Here is a 9,785-nt window from a genome sequence, read left to right on the forward strand (position 1 = left end):
ACTCTAGACCCACCCTCCACGTCCGGGGGCTGTGCTCTGCTGCAGACCCACACTCCACGGCTGCAGACCCACCCTCCACGTCCGGGGGCTGTGCTCTGCTGCAGACCCACACTCCACCTCCAGTGGCTCATTTTCTTCCTTGTCTTCTTTGTGGGATTTTTTTTACGGTTTGGACATTTGTGCCCTTAGCATGTAGGATGCTACTTGACATACAATAAGCATTCAAGAAATATTTTCAAGAAGAAGAGGGAAAAAGAACACACGGAAAATAAACCTCTTCATTTGTCTGGAAGCTTCAGGGAAAAGTAGTGTTTTACACAGCCGGAACTTCCCTCAAAGTGCAGAAGTTGGGACAGGGTGAGAAGCAGAACTTTCTTTGTAAAATACGCATCCAATCTCTTTCCCTCCCTCCCTCCCTTTCTCCCTCCTTTTATCCACCAGGGTTTCACTCTGTGGCCTCAGCCTCCAAAGTGCTAAAATTACAGGCATTCTTGACCTCACCCAGCCAATTTGCATTCTTGGAAACAACAACAACCACCTAAATTCTGGAGGGGTGATTGGGGACAGGAGGAGTTGGAGGGGGAGGGAGGAGTGTACTCATTCATGTATGAAATTCTCAAATTAAAAAAAAAAAAAATATATATATATATATATTATTGTGTGTATGAAATTTGTGCATGCTATGTGGGTGTGTGCATGCCATGTGGGTATGTGCACGCCACAGAACAACTTCATGAAGTGGGTTGTCTTCTTCTTTTTTTGAGACAGGGTTTCTTCTTGTATCCTTGGCTGTCTTGGAACTAGGTTGGTAGATGAGACTGACTTCAAACTCACAGAGATCCACCTGCCTCTGCCTGGGATTAAAGGTGTGTGTCACCACTGCTGGCCTCTTCCATTTCTAGAAGCATTCTGGAGATTGAACTCAGGCTACCAGGCCAGCATCCCCTTTACCCACTGAGCGATCCCGATGACCCTCCGGTTTGCTTTCATGAGTGGACTGTAATCCAACAGAGAAACCGCCCTGTGCGTGTGGCAGAGGTGTGCAGGATCTTAGCATCTCTACGTATTAGGAACGGAGTTCGGAGTTCGAGGGCTCAGGAGGCCCAGGCAGGAAGACACTTAAGCTCCTTCAGGTGTTTGGAGGTCAGTCTAGGCAAATTAGTTAAGACTCCCAAGGGGGAAAATCCTTTCTCTTTATAGATGAGTTAGCTCTCAGAACTTAGAGGTGTAAGGGTGTTCTTTCCATCACCTGGAGATTGTCCTAAGTAAGTGACTTTCCAAGATCCTAAATCAAATCGGTGCTCCTGAGAGCTGGCCCATCATCATCACTGCTGTTCCATGTAGGATATCGGGAAATGAAAAAGAATCCCCACCACCACGACCACCACGGTAGTCCCATCCATCAGGGGAGGCCAATGCCCAAGGCTTTTCCTGGCCAACAGAGTGGGACTCTGTTTCTTTACAAAAAAAAAAAAAAAAAAAAAAAAAAAAAAAAAAAAAAAAAAAAAAAAAAAAAAAAAAAAAAAAAAAGCACATAAAAAACATTATTATTTTTTTTTAAAAAAAAAAAACCAGAATCAGCTGTACTTTATAAAGAAATCATCTATCGAGTTCCTATATTTAAGGGAAAAGCCCACAATCTGTGGTGATATATTGTGTACCCTAATAAACTTTGCCTAAAGATCAGACAAAGGAACATACCACCTCTTACCTCTAAGACTCCTCAGCTTGAAAAGTCCTCTAGGTCCTGTCTCCTCACGCCTTATATACCTTTCTCCTCCCAGCCATCACTTCCTGGGATTGAAGGTGTGTGTTCTTCCCAGTGCTGGGATTAAAGGTGTGTGCCACCACTGCCTGTCTCTGTTTCCCTCCTAGACTGAGTCAATCTCATGTTGTCCAGGGTGGCTTTGAATTCACAGAGATCCAAATGGACCTCTGCCTCCCGAGTGCTAGGATTAAAGGTATGTGCCACCATTGCCTGGCCTCTATGTTTAATCTAGTGGCTTGTTCTGTTCTCTGATCTTCAGGCAAAGTTTATTAGGGTATACAATATATCACCACAACAATCTCCATTGAACCAGACAGACAAGCTAAAAATATAATAGAATAAACAATTCCTGACTTCTCGGGTGAAAACATACACTGGCAGTGGATTGAAATAAAGATGTTTTCCTCTTTGTAGACGCTGCTGAGACCAGAGGGTCCTGAGACCAGAGAATGCAACACTGCAGAGGACTGGCTAAAAAAAAACGCTATCTGGGTGCATCCTGTGACTACGAGAGATAAAAGATTATATTTTCATTTGCATGGTTTGCTGGCTTTTATTTGGCAGATATAATAACACAGGCTACGCGGAGCCCATAAAACAAAGTGAGAACAGCGGCTCATTCGGTGGCAGAATGGAACGGTTATGGCTAAAGGGCTTACATAATTCATTTCAAACCCTTACGCCTGTATTTATTGTTGTTTAAATGAAAATTAAACTCTCACAGCCATAAGGAGGGATCTGGTCAGCAATGTGATTGAGATGCTTTCTTCTTGCGTAGCGTCTGAGATCAGCCGTCTGTGGTACTTAAAAACAGCCATGGAGCTAGAAGGAATACACTAGTTACCCATGCCTCCCATTCTGCTTTGCTAATGAGCTCAAGAACTCCTACCTAGCATTAAAACAAGGCGCAAGAGAGGTCCTACACACTAGCTGTTGTGGAGTTGCTGGTTTGACTTGGAGCAATTGGTATTCGTGGCTAAGGGGCATTGTTTAACATCCACACAGAGTTAGCCTAGGGTAATACTCTAGGAGAATGCCACAGAAAGGCTGAGACTAAAGACACCAGCCCCACCATTTCACAGGAGTGGAGTGGGTTTTAATATTATTAAAAGCTCTCCTATTACATCACACTTCTAAAATATTTTTAAATTCATGAATTTAAATCACTTTATTTTCATAAGAGAGTAAACATTTTAACCTTGATTGTGAGCCCTAAGACCATGGATTAGCTATTAAAGAATAATTTGGGGCTTTGAAGAAACAAACTTGAAATATAAAATTTTAAATGAAAACCTACTGCCCTTCCCTCAGCTGCAGGCATTGAACCCAGGTCTTCACACAGACTAGGCAGGAGCTCTGGATAAAATTCGAAAATATCAAAATTCCAATGCCAATTTAATTGAATTTCAATGGTATGGCTTACAGCAAGCATTTAAAATAACATTATAGTTTTACTTTCTTCCTATTTCATTGAGGTAATCTATAATACTACCATACAAGGCTATAGCTTACAATAGTTAAAAATTGCAAGTCATTCAATATGCTAAAAAAGCTTAATATTTTTAGACCATTATAATACCTATAATCAAAATAGGCTTGAGGATATTAATTCTTCATTTTTATATTTTATGTATTTATTTCTCTTTTTGAGACAAAGTCTCATTATGTAGCCCTCATTTGCCTGGAACTCCCTATGTAGGCCAGGCTATCCTTGAACTCACAGAACTCCGACTGCCTCTGCCTCCCAATCACAGAGATTCAAGTTATATGCCACTACACCTGGCCCAACTCTTTTTTGGTTTTGTTTTGTTGGTTTTTTGAGACAGGGTTTCTCCGTGTAACAGTCCTGACTGTCCTGGAACTTCCTTTGTAGACTGGTCTGGTCTTGAGTTCACAGAGACCTTCCTGCCTGTGCTGAGATTAGAGGTGTGTGCCACCATGCCTGGCTTCTTCATCATTTTTAATGACAGTATTTTTTGTCTATGCAATTCGAGTTAAAGTCATAATGGTTTATTTACTTAAGAAAGTCAACCAAATAATGCAGCCTGAGTTTTCCGCCAGTGCTGTTTTCGAGGCTGGGCTGTCACTCTTGGTTTGAGAGCTGCTGCATTCTTTTTAGGTAAATCAGTATGGATGTGCAAGTCATCAGCTTGAACTTTCCAAATTTGAAGACTTTATGCCATGTAGGCAGTTACTATCTATATACAGAAACCAATTTAGAGAGAAAGATAAATACAAAAGAGAAAGTTATTTTAAGCCACTATTAAGAGTAAGTAAATAATTCATTTTCTAAGTAATGAGATAATTGACGGATTTCATTGTCCTTTGGTAGTAAGCCCAAGCAGAGAGTGTGTGTGTGAGTGTGTGTGTGTGTGTGCGCGCGCGCACATAGCTTTAATTGTATATTCTTCTAGTTTAATAGGACTCAACTAGGAGAGAAAAAAAAACACAAGAAATATTAAAAGCAAGAAGAATATTTTGCCTTTGAGTTTAAGACCAAAATGTTACTGCCATGCATATACTGTAGCCTTGCGCATTTACTCTCCTTGGGAAGATGTTTCTTTGGTAATTCATAGTCATTTTTCAATCAGCTGACCATGATGGCTTCCCAGTGGCTGCAAGAAAATCTGAGAATTAGACAGAAAAGGTAATTTAACCCTGATTAGAGGAGAATTCCAGAAAGAGAAGGCAAAAAGGAGGAAAAGCAGATGGGGAGAACCAAATAAGATTAGGCAATATTCTAGAAACAGCAGTTTTACCAGTTTTCAGTTACTTCATTTTTCACCAATACACATACATACACACACACACACACACACACACACACACACACACACACATTGCATCTTAGGGGACGGAACTGAACACCTTGTGAATTTGAGGTAAGTGCTATACCTAAACTAAGTTACAATCTTCCTTTTTTTTCTTTTTAAATGAGAAATAATGTGTTTTAACGCGTTACTTTTAGAAAATTTCCCTTCACTAAACTACAAACAAGGGACCTGCTATGGGCAAACCTGAGTATTCAATACCTACTACCATATTGATCCTAAGATGGAAGGCACTGCCCTGTATTTGGGATTATCGCTCTGCTAGGAGGTGTGCATGCTGTTGAAGCAGGAAGACCTTTTAAAATAAGAGGATCTTGTGAGAAAAGTTTTACTTTCTTTGAAAGACGCTGAAGCCTGAAGAAGCATCCCTTTCACCAGGGCCTCCCGTCAATGAGAGTGGATGTTGGTTTGCCCAAAATGGGAACACCCAGATCCCATTTTCCCAAATGGTTTGCATGTTTCCTACCTCCATGCCATGTGCCTCAAACCTCACCTTCACCCCAAATGTTTTTCTTCATGCTGTTTTTTTACACTGGAGCTCTCACAGCGTAGTATTATTATTTTTAGGGTTGCAATCTCCCATAGTCCTTATTTTCACTCAAAATTACAATACAGGGGACTCTGGCCAATGCTATGCAGATGGCCAAATAGATAATAAAGACTCGGTTCATGAATAATACCCACTCAGAAAGAGGACAAAAGCAACAGGAAAAAAGAGACCAAATTGGACAAAATGTGCATGCTATATTTAAAAAAAACCACACAGGCGATCATTGTCAGAGATCATTAAGGGTGCCCTGTAGTTTTAATTATATGCCAGTGGCACCAATTTGATGTGACTGTTTGCTCCTGTAGTCAATAAAAAAAGTCATAACTGCCATCAAATTTAAATTTAATTTATTTTCTACACAGCCCTTTCTGTTTTCCTTGTTTTTTTTTCTTTTATAACATTAACACTTTTTTTTTTGTTAAAAAATGTGTGAAAGATTAATTTGTAGAATGAGGGAGCTGAGGGTGCACAGCAAAGGACAGATGGAGTGGGTGGGACATGACAGTTTGTGTCTGTGGCATCGTTTTGTTGTTGCTATTGCAAGGGAAATGAAGCTTACCGCTACCACGGTCCTTCTTGGGGGGGGCGGGATTGGGGGGGGGCTCAGAGAAGGTGTGCTACCTGCTGGCCCCTGCTGTCGGAGACCACAGACTCCCTACCCCCTGCGTTACCAGCCTGTTCACGAGCGTTGCCTGCCCGAGTGCACTTTCGTTGCACAACTGAGATTCACATAGAATCCCACCCGACTTTTGTATAAAGCAGACCGAAGCATCGCTGCTAGGTGAATATGCTGCAATAAATCCAAGACTTAGCTCCTCTGGATGCTGTATCGTAAAGCCAAGTGCACACAGGTCTGGTGGTGGTGGTGTGGATTATTCTTTAAATGTAAATGTTTGGGGCAGAAGTCAAGAATTTTACCTCATGTTGAAGGGGGTCTTTTTTTTAAATGTCAAAAATCACAATGTAAAACTTTCAACTTGATTTTTTTTTTTTTTTTTTTTTTTTTGCCTTGAAACAGCTCTAATTTATACGTGTAAGTGTTGTGGGAGCTCACTATTGTAAAGTTTCTTATTGAAGAAGGCAATTACCAGAGAAAAATCACTGTCATACGGCACACACAGACACTCTGAGAAAAAGTAAAACTTGGAGAAGGAGGAAGAGGGGAATTCAGGACAGCACGTGGGAGGGGAGATGGGAGTTCTTTTTATGCACAAAGAGATCCATTAACAAAATCTTTATCTGTTTCCTTCCCCTTGTGAACTGAACCAACTTGCAGTGCCCAGAATATGCGAACGTGATTGCAAATAAATGGCTCGGGTGGCGCGGAGGAAATGAGCGAGCGCATGCCGATAAAGACCGGCGTTTGATTCCGTGACAAGAGAAAATTTACATGGAGGAAAACCTCCCCAACATCTTTGCCTCGAAGGTTCCCATCTGCCTTTTCGAGGCAAGGCAGGGCAAGGTGGTCCCCCAACGGATGTCAGCGGCGCCAACTGAACCCCCCAGTGCTAATTCTGCACTCCCCAGGCCACTGCAGCAGATGACCCCTGCTCCTATGGATAGGGGATTTGAGATTCAGGTCATGCTATTTTTCCAACTAGATAGTAGGCTGTACTCGAATCAGAGTATAATCTAAGTGACATGGCCGTGGTCTGCAAATGTGCCTCGTCTACAAGACCCCTCTGCTCAGATCATGGGATGGTGTGGAGGCCATAGGAAACAGTGTGGGGCCTACCACCCGCGTCTAACATCAGGCTAGCTGCCTCGCTGCACCCCAGTGACCAGTACACCCACTCTGTTTCTGTTTTTATAAAAGCAGTCATGACATTAACAGCATGTGCCTTCAGTGGAATTCAGACCCTATCTGGCAGGGAGTTCATTAGCTCTAGCTTGCAAAGAGAGTCAGGCTTTGGATGTCTCCAACACCCTATCCCTGAGGGCACGCAAGCCCCCAGATCTTCAGTATCAAAGAGCTATTCTGTGTCATTAGGAAAAATATGGTGTTGAGAATAGATACAACTTAAAAAAAAATACAGCAGTGTGATGCAGGCAGAGTGAAACTAATATTGTAGAAAATGGGGCGTGGGGGGGGTGTGAGTGGGCAGTCTGGTGTATATGCTCTGCACCAGTAAATTACAGTACACAGAAAAAAACCACAATGGTGTCCATTATCTAACTAATCTAAAAAGAGTTATTTGGTCTTTCTTCTCCCATACTTTCTCCTGGATTCTGTATGGTAGTTGGCATGACAGAAACGGAAAATACAGCATGTTTTTGTCCAACACATGCACAGACACAAACATGCTCAGGAGAGAGTATCTACCCACAAATGAGTACCCCAATCTCAGCTCTAGCCTTGCTGGTAGTGGGACAATGGCAGCCTGATGTTATATGCCTCTAGCTGCGTGTCGTTTTCTCTCTCCACAGCAATGAACGAAATGGAAAGTGGCCTCCTTCCTCCTTTCCTGTAAGATGCGTGTAAGTCTGTTCTTCACTCTGGAGGATGGTTAATTCACTGACTACAGAGGGATTCTGATGGGCTAAGAATTGGATAGAAATGGCAGCCATCTGCATTCTGTCTTACTTCTTTTATGGTCCTGAGGATGGAAGCCAGATCCTCATTCATACTAAGCCAAGAGCTCTGCCATGGAGCTACCCCCTCAGTCTGCTTATTTTCTAAAATTATAAACAGGAAAATGTCCATATGTATATGTATACAGATGTATATCCAAAATAGAACTTTGTACAAGCTGACTCTTCTGTACAATGATACATTTTCAGTGATTAACTTGAGTAAGTTTTTCTGGTCATTACCCTCATAGCAGTTATCTCTTCCTTAGTGATAAAACTCAAGTACATGATGCCCTCAAGTAAACTGTTTCCCAGCTTCCTTTGCAGCTAGATATCCATATGGCAAGCTCTGGGTGTGTAAGTGAAAGCATTTTGTGTCCTCATTAAAACATAGTCAATATACTTTTTGGTGTTTTGGGGTTTTATTGCTATATAATGTCTGAAATACAAGTGTTATAGATGGAGCTTAGGCTGATATAACGGACCCTAGTGATGAGATGTATGTATCTGTGATAGTTTATATTGAATGTAACTAGATGGGATATAGATTTACCTAGAAGGAAGCTTCTAGGCATGCCTATGAGGGATTATCCAGATTAGATTAACTGAGGTGGAAAGAGCCACCTACTCTAGATGGCAACATTCATGGGCTGAGGTCCTGGACTAAATAAAAAGAAGGCATTAAGCAGAAATTAAGGACTCATCACTCTGCGTTGACTGTGGATGCAATGCAGCCAGCTGCCTCAAGCTCCCTGTCATGGCTCCTCTACCAGGAAAGATTATGCCCTCAAACAGAGAACCAGAATATGGTTCTCACCAATTAGACTAGACTAGCTGGGCAGCAAGACCCAGGGATCCTCCTCTGCTGCCTCCCTGGTGTGGAGATTACAAGCATAAGCTACCATGGCCAGACTTTTCCATGGGTTCTGAGGCTCAAACTCAAGTCCTCATGAGTGTGCAGCAAGCACTTTATCATCTGCACTGTCTCCTCAGCCACCAGTGCTGTGTTACATACTTGAAATTTGCTAAGAGAGTAGATCTTAAGTACTCTCAAAAGCCGGGCAGTGGTGGCGCACGCCTTTAATCTCAGCACTCGGGAGGCAGAGGCAGGCGGATCTTTGTGAGTTCGAGGCCATCCTGGGCTACCAAGTGAGTTCCAGGAAAGGCGCAAAGCTACACAGAGAAACCCTGTCTCGAAAAACCAAAAAAAAAACAAAAAAAAAAAAAAAAAAAAAAAAAAAATACTTACAGGATTACATTCTCAACACAGCACGCAAAACAGCAACACACAGCACATTCATCTGAGAAATACACTTATACACACACCTACTCACATACATGATACTTTTATTAGAGCTCGCGACTCATTGCCACACTCTATACAATATAAGCGATTCAAATCACATGATAATATGACACGTACATCAATGCATGGCCATATCACACACAATCGCAGATATACATGGTAACTAGTAAGCAAGGATATATATGACATGTTGAGATTAACCGACTATGGTGCACATACGATGCAGCGACGTATAAAAGAGCAAATATAACTGATATGCCAAGTCGTTAAACGATGGTCCATCACTTTTTTACTTTGATAACGAAAGATAACGAAAAGAAAGTTAAATAAAAGGCACAAATATGGATGCTCCACACCATCACCTCTAGAGGTGGGATATAGAGTATATATGGCCACTGGTGTGTGCGTGAGTGTGACTATTGTGAGTGAATACACTGGAGTACTCACACAATGGAGATATAAAAAGTTGAAAAGTTTTAGCTTCGCACCTCGAAGAATCTGAAGAAGCGATATTATCATGCAGACGAAAATTAGTAGTCAAGTACTCTTTGGCTGAGAATGTCTTCGCTAATTTGGAAGCATATTGCGGCGGAGTGTGCGAGTACCAAAGTTTTCTTTCTGGCTGAGAATTGGATAATGTAAACTGTCTATCGAATCACACTCCACGCACTCGCTCACGCGCGCGCCACCACTTACCAACCTGGATGAAACAGGAGGTTGTTTCCACCTTTAAAGTGATGTCTATGTAAATTATAACAT

Source organism: Peromyscus leucopus, chromosome 15 (genome assembly GCF_004664715.2).
Source record: "Peromyscus leucopus breed LL Stock chromosome 15, UCI_PerLeu_2.1, whole genome shotgun sequence".
NCBI lineage: Eukaryota > Metazoa > Chordata > Mammalia > Rodentia > Cricetidae > Peromyscus > Peromyscus leucopus.